We start from the raw sequence: 12,817 nt of genomic DNA, 5'->3' as shown, positions 1-12,817 counted from the left end.
TTCAGACACTTGGACACACATGTTAAGCACATGTCAGCATGGTTTCGTAAAGGGAAGGTCTTATCTGACAAATCTATTAGAGGTTTTTGAGGGGGTACCAAGCAGGATAGACAAAGGAGGGTCAATGGATGTTGTTTCTTTGGATTTTCAAAAGGCCTTTGATAAGGTGCCGCACAAGAGGGTGCTAAATGAGATAGGAGCCCATGACATTAGAGGCAAGGTAGTAGTATGGATAGACGATTGGCTGACTGGTATAAGGCAAAAATTGGTAATATAAGGGGCCTTTTCTGGTTGGCTGCGATGTTCCACAGGTGTTGTTGTTGAGTCCGCTACCTTTCATCTTATTCATTCATGACCTGGGTGATGGAATTGATGCCTTTGTGCCAAATTTGCAGATGATAGGAAGATAGGACGAGGGGTTGGTAATGTTGAGGAAGCAGGGAGTTTGCAAAAGCAGTTGGACAGGTGGAAATGTGGGCAAAGAAGTGGCAAATTAAATACAGTGTAGCAAATAGATTGATAATGTACTTTAGCAGAAGGAATAAAGACATAGAGGAGAGGATCCAGAAATTGGACGAGCAAAGGGACTTGGTGCAAGATTCCCAAAAGGGTTAATTCGCAGGTTGAGTTAGTGGCGAGGAAGGCAAATGTAATGTTAGCATTCATTTTAAAGGGACTAGGATATAAAAGGAAGGGATGTAATGCCGAGGATGTGTAAGGTGCTGGTGACGCCACATTTGGAAAATATTGTGAGCCGTTTTGGGACCGAAATCCGAGGAATGATGTGCTGACATTGGAAAGGGCCCAGAGGAGGTTTATGAGAATGATCATGGGATGATTCGGTTAATGGGTGAGAGTGTGTGGGTGCTCAGGGCCTTCCCTCGCTAGGGTTTAGAAAGTAGAGGGTGACAGGGAGGGAAGAGAAGGGGTTCTCTTTGGAACCTATCAGATAGTGAAAGGCTATGGTCGAGTGGACGTGAACAGGATGTTAGCAGTAAGGGGAGAGTACAACCAGAGGGCACGGCCTCAGAATAAAAGGACAAACCTTTAGTATGGAAATGAGGAGGGATTTGTTTTTTGCCAAAGAATGGTGAATATGGAATTCATTGTCACAGACGGCTGCTTCTCACCGGGACCACTTTATTTGGGCCAGGTGGTCTGTGTTCTTGCCCCAAACATTCTAATCGGTATTATTTTTCTGAAATTGCATGTGATGAAGCTGAATCCATATCCTCAGTCCTCAAATTCACCAATTACAGGTTATAATTCTGACCTGTATCACACTTGACTTTATAACAAACAAATCTAAATGACTCCTGAATTAAATAACTATTTTATAAAGGGAAAAGTGTGTTGAACGGTTAAGAGGAAGAGAGCCGTAAAATGAACAGCATTGTATAAGAGACCTCTGAACAGTCAATGGAACATACTGGAGTTGATAGTTTAGTTTAGAGATACAGCGCAGAAACAGGCCCTTCGCTGGGTGGAACTTTTAAAGTGCACAGTGACTTGATACCTTACAGCGCCACAGACTCAGGTTCAATCCTTACTACGACTGCTGTCTGCATGGAGTTTGTACATTCTCCTGTGACCTCGTAGGTTTACCCCAGGTGCTCCAGTTTTCTCCCACGCTCCAAATACGTAGATGTTTGTTGAAACATCTCCTCTCCGGCTCCCCTCAAGGCTGTGTGCTCAGCCCTCTGTTGTTCGCACTGCTCACACGTGACTGTGCTGCTAGATTCAGGGACAACAGGATTATAAAATTCGCAGTTGACACCACAGTGGTGGGACTCATCAGTGGAGAGGATAAAACAATGTACAGGAGGAAGTGAAACAACTAGTGGACTGGTGCGGCAACAACAATTTAGAATTAAACGTAGACAAAACAAAGGAGATGATTGTCAACTTCAGGAGGTCGCAGCCCAAACACACACCCCTCAACATCAGTGGCACCACGGTGGAGAGAGTGGAGAGCATAAAGTTCCTCGGAGTGCAAACCACAGACAGTCTCACCTGGTCCAGGAACATCAATGGGATTTTCAAACGGGCCCATCAGCGACTGCACTACCTGAGGAAACTCAAACAGGTCTCACTTCCCACCAACATCCTCTGGACTTTTTACATGGGCACGGTGGAGTCTGTACTTACGTTCTGCATGAACACGTGGTATTCCAACTGTAACTGCTCAGACAGGAAGTCTCTGCAGATGGTAGTGAGGGGAGCAAATAGGATCATTTGCGTCTCACTACCCTCGGCACAAGAACTGTTCCAGAGCCGCTTCCTGAAAAAAGCAATGAGCATTGCAAAGGACAGACTGCACCCCCTCCACACACATCTAGATCTCCTGCCATCAGGCAAGAGCTACCGTAGCATCAAAGCCCGGATAACCAGACTGCTAAACAGCTTCCTTCCACAGGCTGTGAGGCTGCTAAACAGTCACTCCACCTGATTCTGCTGATTTTGCACTGACAATTTAATAACAGGCACTGAGTAATAACTGGCACTAGCTCAGGCCACTTAAATCATCTGCCCTGGATATTTTATGACAGTTTTTTAAACGTATTTTAATGTTGCTTTTTTTTACCTGCACTTTTTAAAAACTATTCGTACTGTTTTTTATCAGGAACTGGATTGTTTTATTTTTAAATCGTTTATATTTATGCGTGAAATTTTTAAGTTACCCTGCGAAACGTCTTCTCATTTTGCGCTGTACAACTGTTGCTTTGCAAGATGACAATAAAAAGATGATAATGATAATGATAAATGGCTTTGATAAAATTGTCAATTGTCGCTAGTGTGTCGGATAGTTCAGGAGATCACTGTTTGGCGTGGAATTGGTGGGCTGAAGAGACCGTTTCTCTGTAGCTCTAAAGGCCTCGTTAACGTCCATGTGAATGCAAGAAATATCAAGGGTAAAGCTGGTGAACGTAGAGCCTGGATCAGTACTTGGAATTGTGATGTGGCCGTTATGGAAACTTGGTTACCAGACTGGCAGCCTAACATGCCTGTGTTTTGATGTTTCAGATGAGATAGAGGGAAAGTAAAAGAAGTGAGGGATTTGCTTTATCAGGGAGAAGGTCGTGGTGGTACTCAGAGAGGGTACGTCTACTGTGCTAAGCTCAAAATAAGAATGGAGTAATGACTAATATTATAGGCTTCCCAATAGTCAGCGGGAGATAGAGGATCGGATATGTAGACATATTATGGAAGGATGCAACAACAGGGTTGTTGTAGAGGGTGACTCAATATTGGCTCAAATATTCCTATTTGGAAAAAAGTGGGCTAATTAAGAATAGCCTGCCTGGCTATGTACGTGGCAGGTTGTGTCTTCCTAACTTGATTGCGTTTTTTCAAGAAGTGACTAAGGAGGTTGATGAAGGTAAGGCGGTGGATGGTGCATATGTGGATTTTAATAAGGATTTTGGTAGGTTGATCCAGAAGCTTAAGATGTATGGGATTCAATGTACAATAGACAATAAGTGCAGGAGTATGCTATTCGGCCCTTCGAGCCAGCACCGCAATTCAATGTGATCATGGCTGATCATTCCCAAGCAGTACCCCGTTGCTGCCTTCTCGCCAAATCTCCTGACTCCGCTACCTTTAAGAGCCCTATCTAGCTCTCTCTTGAAAGTATCCAGAGAACCGGCCTCCACCACCCTCTGAGGCAGAGTATTCACAGCCTCGCAAATCTCTGTGAGAAAAAGTATTTCCTCGTCTCCGTTCTAAATGGTTTACCCCATATTTTTAAACTGTGACCCATGGTTCTGGACTCCCCCAACTTCGGGAACATGTTTCCTGCCGCTAGCGTGTACAAACCCGTAATAATTTCATATGTTTCAATAAGATCCCATCTCACCCTTCTAAACTCCAGAGTATACCAGCCCAGCCGCTCCATTGTCTCAGCATATGACAGTCCCGCCATCCCGGGAATTAACCTTGTAATCCTACGGTGCACTCCCCCAATAGCACGAATGTCATTCCTCAAATTTGGGGACCAAAACTGCACACAATACTCCAGGTGTGGTCTCACTAGGGCTCTATACAACTGCAGGGGGCCTCTTTGCTCCTATACTCAACTCCTCTTGTTATGAAGGCCAACATGTCATTCACTTTCTTCACTGCCTGCTGTACCTGCATGCTTACTTTCATTGACAATTACTATGTTTTGTTGATTCAGAACTGGCTTATTCATAGAACATAGATGGTTGTGATGGAGGACGGATACTCTGGGTGAAGGACTGTGACTAGGAACCTTTGGCTTTTGACAAGGAACCACATGGTGAGGCTAGTCTGGAAGGTTGGAACAGGATCCAGGGTGAACTGGTGTAAAAGACCAATGAAATTGTAAAATAATTAAATGAGGTTAAAAGGACATCTGTTTATATACCATGGGGTGTGATCTATGTCTTTCTTAGGTGCATGATTTATAATTTTATAAGACCATTCTGAAGAAGAAAACATGCGTAAGTGCCTGCAACAGTTCACAGCACATCACAGGGAGATTCTGTATATAAGGAGCAGATGAATCTTTGTTCAGTGAACAATCTCCTGGATTACTCCCTGTGATCACTGTATTTTACGCTCTTAAATTAAGTCTTGATTGCTGTAAAGGAGTGATTGCTGACACACTGTAACCTTTACTGGTAGTTTATTATAGCACATGGCACACACGTCCCAGCACTGACTGCATCCAGCCTTCAGGCGTACTGGGACCTAGTGGGAGGAACAAAGGGAGGATACTACAGTTATACTAATATGATGGGGCGTGGTTAGTGGTGATGAGGTAACTACATTATAGGTTGCATGCATAACCCATCTACATCCTTCCCCTTACAATTTAAACAAGTTACAACAATGGCAGGTTTGTTATACAGAACCTGCAAAGCTAAGCATACTCTCCGTAGCGAGCCGGAGGTTTTACAATCCGACCCGAGCGAGTGCGCACCGGACCTTCACCCTCCCCACTCGAAAGAATAGAAGGAGGGACAGGAACAGAAACAGGACGGGGAGAGAAGGTGGGCGGAGAACCCAGCTTGGAGGGGGAACGGAGAGGCACAGGTGAGCCAGGTGAAACAGAAGGGGTAGAATGAGCCGAAGTGGGAGAAAGAGAAGACCTTGCAGGGGACAACAGAGCCTGGGGAGCAAAACCGGGAGGAGCAGGGGGGGGAACCCGAGGCAAAAGGACCGACCGTGGCATGCAGGGAGCAGAGGGTACGTTAGTGGAGGAAGGCTCGACACGCGATGGAGGGGTATACGGAATCGCAGGAGGTGGTTTGGGCTCGTTAACCGCCAACAGGTGCTGGCGGCTGCGTCGGTATACAGTCCCTTCAAAATCCACGAGGTAGGACCGTGGCGCGCTGTCAAACCCGACGACGGTGGCAAGTCGGGAGTAGCCGGTGGGCGTCTGCAAACGGACGACCTGTCCAGGCATCAGTGGCGAAAGAGGGCGGCAGGATTTGTCATGCGAGCGGCGCTGGATCTCGTGCTTCTGGGCAATACGTTGCTGGACATCAGCAGGCTGCAGGACGTTGGGCATCAGGGACTGTTGGGCAATAGGCATCGGAGGGCGGACAACACGGGACATGAGTCGCTGGGCAGGGGATCCCATGGTACTGTCTCTGGAAATGTTCCGAAGGTTCAGGAGACCCTGATAGAAATCCCCGTTCGAGAGGCGGGTCTGTTCAAGCAGGTGCTTTGCGCTGCGGACCGCCCGTTCAGCTAGACCATTGCTCTGCGGGTACTCCGGGCTGCTGGTGAAATGATTAAAGTTCCACTTTGCAGCAAACGCTCGAAATTCGGCGCTGGTGAACTGGCGTCCGTTGTCTGTCTGCAGCCGGACAGGGGAACCAAACGTGGCGAAGTGACGGCGGAGTTTGCTGATCACCATCTCGGAGGTGATGGCAGGGAGGAGGTCCACCTCGAACCAATTTGAGTAAGAGTCTACCAGCACAAGGTATTGCTTCCCACGCCAGTCGAAAATATCGGCAGCCAGAGAAGACCAGGGCATGTCAGGGGCAGGCTGCTGCAAAAGCGGCTGTCCTTGCTGATGCGGGGCAAGAGAGTTACAGTCCGGACAGGAATCCACCCTGGCCTGGATGTACTTAGCCATGGCCGGCCAGTAGTACTGTTCCTGGGCATGCGAGATAGTGGCATCTGCCCCGGGATGCCCCATGTGGGCGGCGTCAAAATACAAGCCATGCAGCGAGGCAGGGACGATCACTTTGTGTCCTTTGATAATAATGCCGTCCCGGAGGACCAACTCATCGCGGACCAAAAAATAGGGGTGGACGCTGGCAGGCAACGAATTCCGTTTGGTGGGCCACCCGCGCTTGATGACAGCAGCAAGCTGCTGCGGGTCGGGGTCGTTTGCGGTATGTGCAACCAAGCACTGTAGTTGCTGAGAAGGGACGAAGTTAACGTTCAGTACCTGTAAGTCCGACTGCTCGAAGGGGTGCCGGTCGCAGGAGGCCCGGGGGGCCCGGGACAGTGCATCAGCCACATGCATCTCGGTGCCCCTCTTATATATGATTTTAAAGTCAAAGCGCTGTAGCTGCAGCATCATCCGCTGGAGTCTGGCAGGGGCGTAGTGTATGGGCTTGTTCAGTATCGTTACCAGTGGCTGGTGATCCGTCTCAACGGTGAACCTGGTGCCAAATAGGAAGTCCTTAAACTTCGAACACGCGAAAACCACCGCCAGTAGCTCCTTCTCTATCTGAGCATAGCGCTGCTCTGTGTCCGTCATGGTCCTAGAGGCATAGGAGATGGGCAGCAGCGAGTCATCAGCGTGGGGTTGCAGGCAGGCAGCACCCAGTCCAAACCGAGAGGCGTCGCAAGTGACCACGATCGGGCGCAGTAGATCAAAGAACTTCAAGGTAGGTGTGCTGACCAGCCTCGTCTTTAGCAGGTCGAACGCCTGCTGGTGGTGTGGAAACCATGCCCAGGCAATGTCCTTTTTAGTTAGCTGTCTCAGAGGTGCGCTCAATTCGCTGAGGTCGGGGATAAACTTCCCCAGGTAATTCACCATACCCAGGAAACGCTGCAGACTGACAACGTCTGTCGGGGCGGGCAGCTCTGAGATGGCGCTGGTCTTTTGCGGGTCTGGCTTCAACCCTTGGGCCGTGAAAATGTGGCCAACATATGTGACCTCAGGCACCCGGAACTTGCACTTTGACCGATTAAGCTTCAAATTTATCTGCCGAGCACGGTCCAAAATCCGTCGGAGGTTGCGGTCATATTCGGCCACATCCCTCCCATAGACCAGTATGTCGTCCACAATGATCGCGCAGGGCAGACCTGCAAACAATTGTTCCATTGAACGCTGAAGTACCTCGCTGGCGGAGTTGATGCCGAACGGCATCCGCAAAAACTTAAACCTGCCGAAGGGCGTGCTGAACGTGGTCAGGTCCGTGGAGCGTTTGTCCAGGGGTATCTGCCAGAACGAACTTCTGGCATCGAGGACGGAGAACACTGTGGCTTGTCCCACCTGGGCGGCAACATATTCGACAGTCCTCATGGGGTAGTGGGGCCGTTTAATCGCCATATTCAAGTCCTTGGGGTTGATGCATACCCGTATCTCATTTTTTCCTTTCTTCAACGCGGCGACCATGGTGGAGACCCATTCGGTTGGATCGCTGACAGCCTCCAGCACTCCCATGTTGACCATGTCTTTCAGCATACTCTCCACCTTGCCCTTCATGGCGAACGACACTCTATGGGGTGGACGGATCACAGGCACCACAGAGGGGTCAGTCACGATCTTGTACACCAACGGCAGCTTCCCCAACTTGTCGTCAAACAAGTCTGGGTACTCGGATAGTGGATCCATCACAGCTTGCACCTCGTGGACCGTACGATCAAACGACACCAGACCAAGACCCTGGCATGCCTGGTTGCTCAGCAACGTCACACAGTCACTGTCCAGAATAAAGAAAGACAGGTCCTGGGAAGATTTCTGCAGCACGCAGTGGAAGGTCGCCCTCCCCACAGGTGTTAATTCCTCTCCCCCATAGGCACGCAAAACAGAGCGATCTGCAATCAGCAGCTCATTCTTCCTTATCTGGTGGAACAGCTTTGTTGACATTACGTTCACTTTCGCCCCCGTGTTCAGTTTAGCAGAGAAGGACTTGTTGTTTACAGTTATATTCACAGAAGGATCAGGGAGGCGAGATCGGCTGTGGAGGAGAGTGTAAATACTTACATCTCCCGTGGAATAGCTGAGCTCAGAGTCGGGGGCAGCGTCAACAGAGGACTGAGAATCCATCTCGCTATCAACTTGCAGAAGGTTGTTTAGGAGTTGTCTGGAAGCTGAGGGCACTTTCCCACGGGACCGGCAGGTAGCTGCAAAATGGTTCCTTCTCCCGCAGAAATTGCAGGTCTTCCCAAGGGCTGGGCACTGTGATTCTGTGGAGTGCACGTAATTGCAATTTGGACACTTTTGTGATCTCGGGTCCCGGGATGTACGAACGGGCCGCGGTGGAGGGCGAAAGTTGTCCCTCATACGACGTTGTCCAGCAACACCAGTTAGATTTATGGCTCGGCTGTCAGACCCCCTCTGTCCATGCGGAGGGGTGACCACTTCGGCAATGCGGCACGCATGCATTGCCTGAGTCAGGGTTAGGTCAGGCCGTTGCAGCAGGTCGGCACGTAGCTTCTGATCAATCATGCCAGTGACGAGAGTGTCTCTGGTGAGCTGGTCGCGCATGGTTTCAAATCGGCACCGCTGGGCAAGGTGCCGCAGGTCGGCGATGAAGCACTCAACAGGTTCATCCGGCTGTTGCTTGCGTGAGAAGAACCTGGCCCGCTCCAGTATACGGTTGGAGGGCAGGTCACATATCTCCGCGAACTTGCGCAAAAGACATACCGGGTCGTCGGCCGATTCAGCTGGCTCGACCGGCTGGTCGTTGTCATCCAGGACTGCTGGTTCGTAGACAAAGGCTTGAGCTCTCTTCATTGCGTCGGGACCGGCCAGGTTGAGCAGGAGTGATGCTTTGACCGCGGCTGGGTCGTTCCGGTGCGCAATATTGACGTAGTGAGTGTAGTCCATCACAAAAGTCGACCATCGCTCCGCAATGTCAGCGTCGAAGACAAGGGGAGATGGCTTTCGGCATGAGGATGCCATGTCAAGGGAAACCCAACACTGGGCACTAACGGGGACAAAATAAATGAAAACCGGTAAACGGGAAACGCGAGTTTTAAACTTCTGACACGATGTAAAGGCGTGATTGCTGACACACTGTAACCTTTACTGGTAGTTTATTATAGCACATGGCACACACGTCCCAGCACTGACTGCATCCAGCCTTCAGGCGTACTGGGACCTAGTGGGAGGAACAAAGGGAGGATACTACAGTTATACTAATATGATGGGGCGTGGTTAGTGGTGATGAGGTAACTACATTATAGGTTGCATGCATAACCCATCTACAATTGCCTTACCCAGTCATTGTGGTGTTTTTTTTAAAGGTTTCTTCAACAGAATTGGTGCCGTAACTCGGATGATGACGACTGAAGAAAGCAGGAGACGAGCTTTTTGAGTACTGATCTAAAGACTCTGAGAGGAACTTTCCAAAGCTCAGAGAACATTATCCAAGTCGATCAGATCGGGTAAAAAAAAAAGGCTTTCAACACTTAAGTTGAGATCGAGGTTTTCCCTGGTTCTCACTGGGGAAGTGAAGGTTGGAGAAGGTAAGGGAAAGTGAGAAGAAGGGGGAATTAAAAAAAAAATCCTATAATAAAGGAGGTGGTTAGACATATGTTTGCTATTCATAATGTTTAAAGAAAGTGTCGCCCAACGTGGGGCTCGAACCCACGACCCTGAGATTAAGAGTCTCATGCTCCACCGACTGAGCTAGCCGGGCATTGTTCGAAGTGTTTGAATGTCAAATGTCACGACAATCATCCTCTCAATACATCAAGGATCTACCTCGGCTAAGAATTTTTGTCTGTGGGTGTAGAAGATAATCACTTTCGTTCGGCACAAGCGCGACATCTCACACTTTCTCCGTTTAAATTTCATCCTCCTCTCCTATTTATGTAGCTGAGCTAAATCCCGCCGTGTACCACTTCCACTTCCAAACAAAAATGTGGTTGGATTATTCAGTGTATGATCAACCTCGGTGAGACCAAGCGCAGGCTTGACGATCGCTTTGCACAATACCTAGTACGCAATAACCAACCAGATATCCCGGAGGCTCAAAACTTAAACTCTCCTTCCCAATCCGAATCCTGGGCCTTCTCCATTGCCAGAGTGAGGCCCACCGCATATTGGAGCAGCACCACATATTTGCTAGGGCATATAATCTATGTAAGGTGTCCTTGAGATGTCTGAAAGGCGCCCATTAAATAACATTTATCATTATTATTATTATTAGAGTAGTTTACACCCCAGCGGTATGAACATTGGCTTCTCTAATTTCAGGAAGTCCTTGCTTTCTCCCTCCTTCCCCTCCCATTCCCAGCTCTCCCACAACCTCCTGTCTCCGCCTCTTCCTTTCTTTTTCGTGTCACCGACATCATTCTGAAGAAGGGTCTCGACCGGAAACGTGGTCGATTCCTTCGCTCCATAGATGCTGCCTAACCTGCTGATTTTCTCCAGCTTCTTTGTCTACCAATGGGATCCCACCTCCCATCTTCCCATCTCCTCCCCTGTTGGCTTTCCGCAGAGGCCGCTCCCTCCGTAACACCCTGATCAATTCGTCCATTCCCACCCAACCCACCCCCTCTCTGGGCACTTTCCTTTGCAACCGAAGGAAATGCTACACTTGTCGCTTTACCCACCCCCTCCCCCCCCCTTGAGTCCATTCAAGGACCCAAGCAGTCTTTCCATGTGTGGCAGAGGTTCACCTGCACCTCATCCAACCTCATCTATTACATCCACTGCTCTCGGTGTCAGCTACTCTAAATCAGCGAGACCAAGAGCAGGCTTGGCGATCGCTTCGCCCAACAGCTCCTCTCGGTCCGCAATAACAAACCTGATCTCCCGGTGGCCCAGCACTTCAACTCCCTCCCATTCCGAATCCGACTTTTCTGTCCTGGGCCTCTTCCATGGCCAGAGTGAGGCCCACCGTAAATTGGAGGAGCAGCACCTCGTATTTCGCTTGGGTAGTTTACACCCCAGTGATATGATCATTGACGTCTTCAATTTCAGGTCATCCCTGCTTTCTCCTCCCCTTCCCAGCTCTCCCTCAGCCCACTGTCTCCGCTTCTTTCTTTCTTCTTCCCGTCCCCCCCACCTTCACATCAGTCTGAAGAAAGTTCTCGAACAGAAACGTCGCCTATTTCCTTCGCTCCATAGATGCTGCCTCACCCGCTGAGTTTCTCGAGTATTTTTGTCTACCCATTCACACAGGTTCTGTTATCCCTCTTTCCTCACCCACTCCCTGCACATTAGGGGTAATTTTACAGAGACAAGTTACCCTACAAAGCCAATGCGTCTTTGGGATGTGGGAGAAAACCCACACGCTTGCAGGGATAATGTGCAAATTCAACACAGACAGTGCCCGAGGACAGGATCGAACACAGATCTCTGGCGTGTGAGGCAGGAAGTCTACTCGCTGTGCCACTATATTTTGCTTTCCAACACACAAATAATTATCCGTTGATAACTTTGGTTACTAAAAAAATGAAAATATCCATTTTCAGTTTTAAATCTCCAACTGACGCCATGTCCTCCTTTACAGCTACTGTATGTTTTAATTAAGTTCAAGACTATGGGGCAGTACATTTGCCATAAAGTTGCAGCCTAAAAGTGCCAGAGACCCGGAATTGATCCTGAATATGTGTGCTGTCTGTATGGAGTTTGCTCCTTTCCCTTTGATCGCATGGATTTTCTCCGAGTGCTCTTGTTTCCTTCCACATTTGAAATCTGTGTGCAGGAACCAACCCAAAACGTGATATTTTCCTTTTGTCCAGATATTCTGTCTGAACTCTTGAGTGAATCCAGCTTTTTGTGTCTATCTTCAGTTTAAACCAGCATCTGCAGTTCCTTCCTACACACGCGATACGATAGAACTTTATTAATCCCAGGAGGGAAATTGTGAATGTGTGTGTATATTATTTTTTTAGTGTGTCTTAATGTGTTTTTAATGTCCCTCTCTGTGTCTTGTGCGTGTGTGTGTGTGTGTGTGGCGGGGTGGGGGGGGGGGGGGGGGGGGGGGGGTGGGGTGGGGGGGGTTAAGGGGGAAACCGTTTCGGTCGCCTCCTCCACGGAGAGGCGACTTTTTCCATGTCGCCTCCCCCTTGGCCTAACATCGTGGATCGGTGTAGCCTTTCCCAGAGAAGTGCCCGGGGCTTCAGCAGCGGGCGCAGCGAGGTCGCTTTCGTCGCGGAGCTGGCCAGCCCTCGCCGGGGATCGCCGGAGGGAAACGCTCCGCTCGCTGGCCCGCGGCAGCCTGAAGCCGCGGCCTGCGGAGCTCCAGGTGGCGCGGCGTCCGGAGCCTGGGATCCCTCGTTGGGGACACGGGTGGAGAAGAGCACCGACCGCTGACCCGCAGTCAACTTCTTCCGCGGGCGCTGCGGGGACTTAACGTCCGAAGCGGGCCCCTCGCCAGGGATCCCTGGAGAGGAGCTCCGATCGCAGGCCCTGCCGTCTGCGATGCGTCTTGCTGCGGCGCGGCGGGGACTTTAGAACTTCGACCACCGGCCTGCGGCCTACACCAACTGGAAGCAGCGGTCTCCGGTGGGGATGCACCGATTCAAGACCTACCCGGACTTACCTTGTCTGAATATCTGGACGCCCGCAGCGGCGACTGCGGAGGGTTGGTGGCCCGACCACGGGGCAAAATGGTGGAGGACTGGCCATTTTTTGTGCCTTCCACCA

At 49.9% G+C, this 12,817-nt stretch overlaps 1 non-coding gene across 1 annotated transcript; it reads right to left on the bottom strand.

Annotated features, from left to right (window-relative positions):
* Positions 1 to 9,784: 9,784 nt before the first annotated feature.
* trnak-cuu lies at positions 9,785 to 9,857 on the bottom strand. Its single transcript has one exon. It is a non-coding gene; the product is annotated as a tRNA-Lys (tRNA).
* Positions 9,858 to 12,817: the final 2,960 nt, after the last annotated feature.

The sequence above is a fragment of the Amblyraja radiata genome, chromosome 37, assembly GCF_010909765.2.
Source record: "Amblyraja radiata isolate CabotCenter1 chromosome 37, sAmbRad1.1.pri, whole genome shotgun sequence".
Taxonomy (NCBI): domain Eukaryota; kingdom Metazoa; phylum Chordata; class Chondrichthyes; order Rajiformes; family Rajidae; genus Amblyraja; species Amblyraja radiata.
Note: the sequence above shows the minus strand (reverse complement) of the source record. Positions and strands in the feature narration are given on the sequence as shown.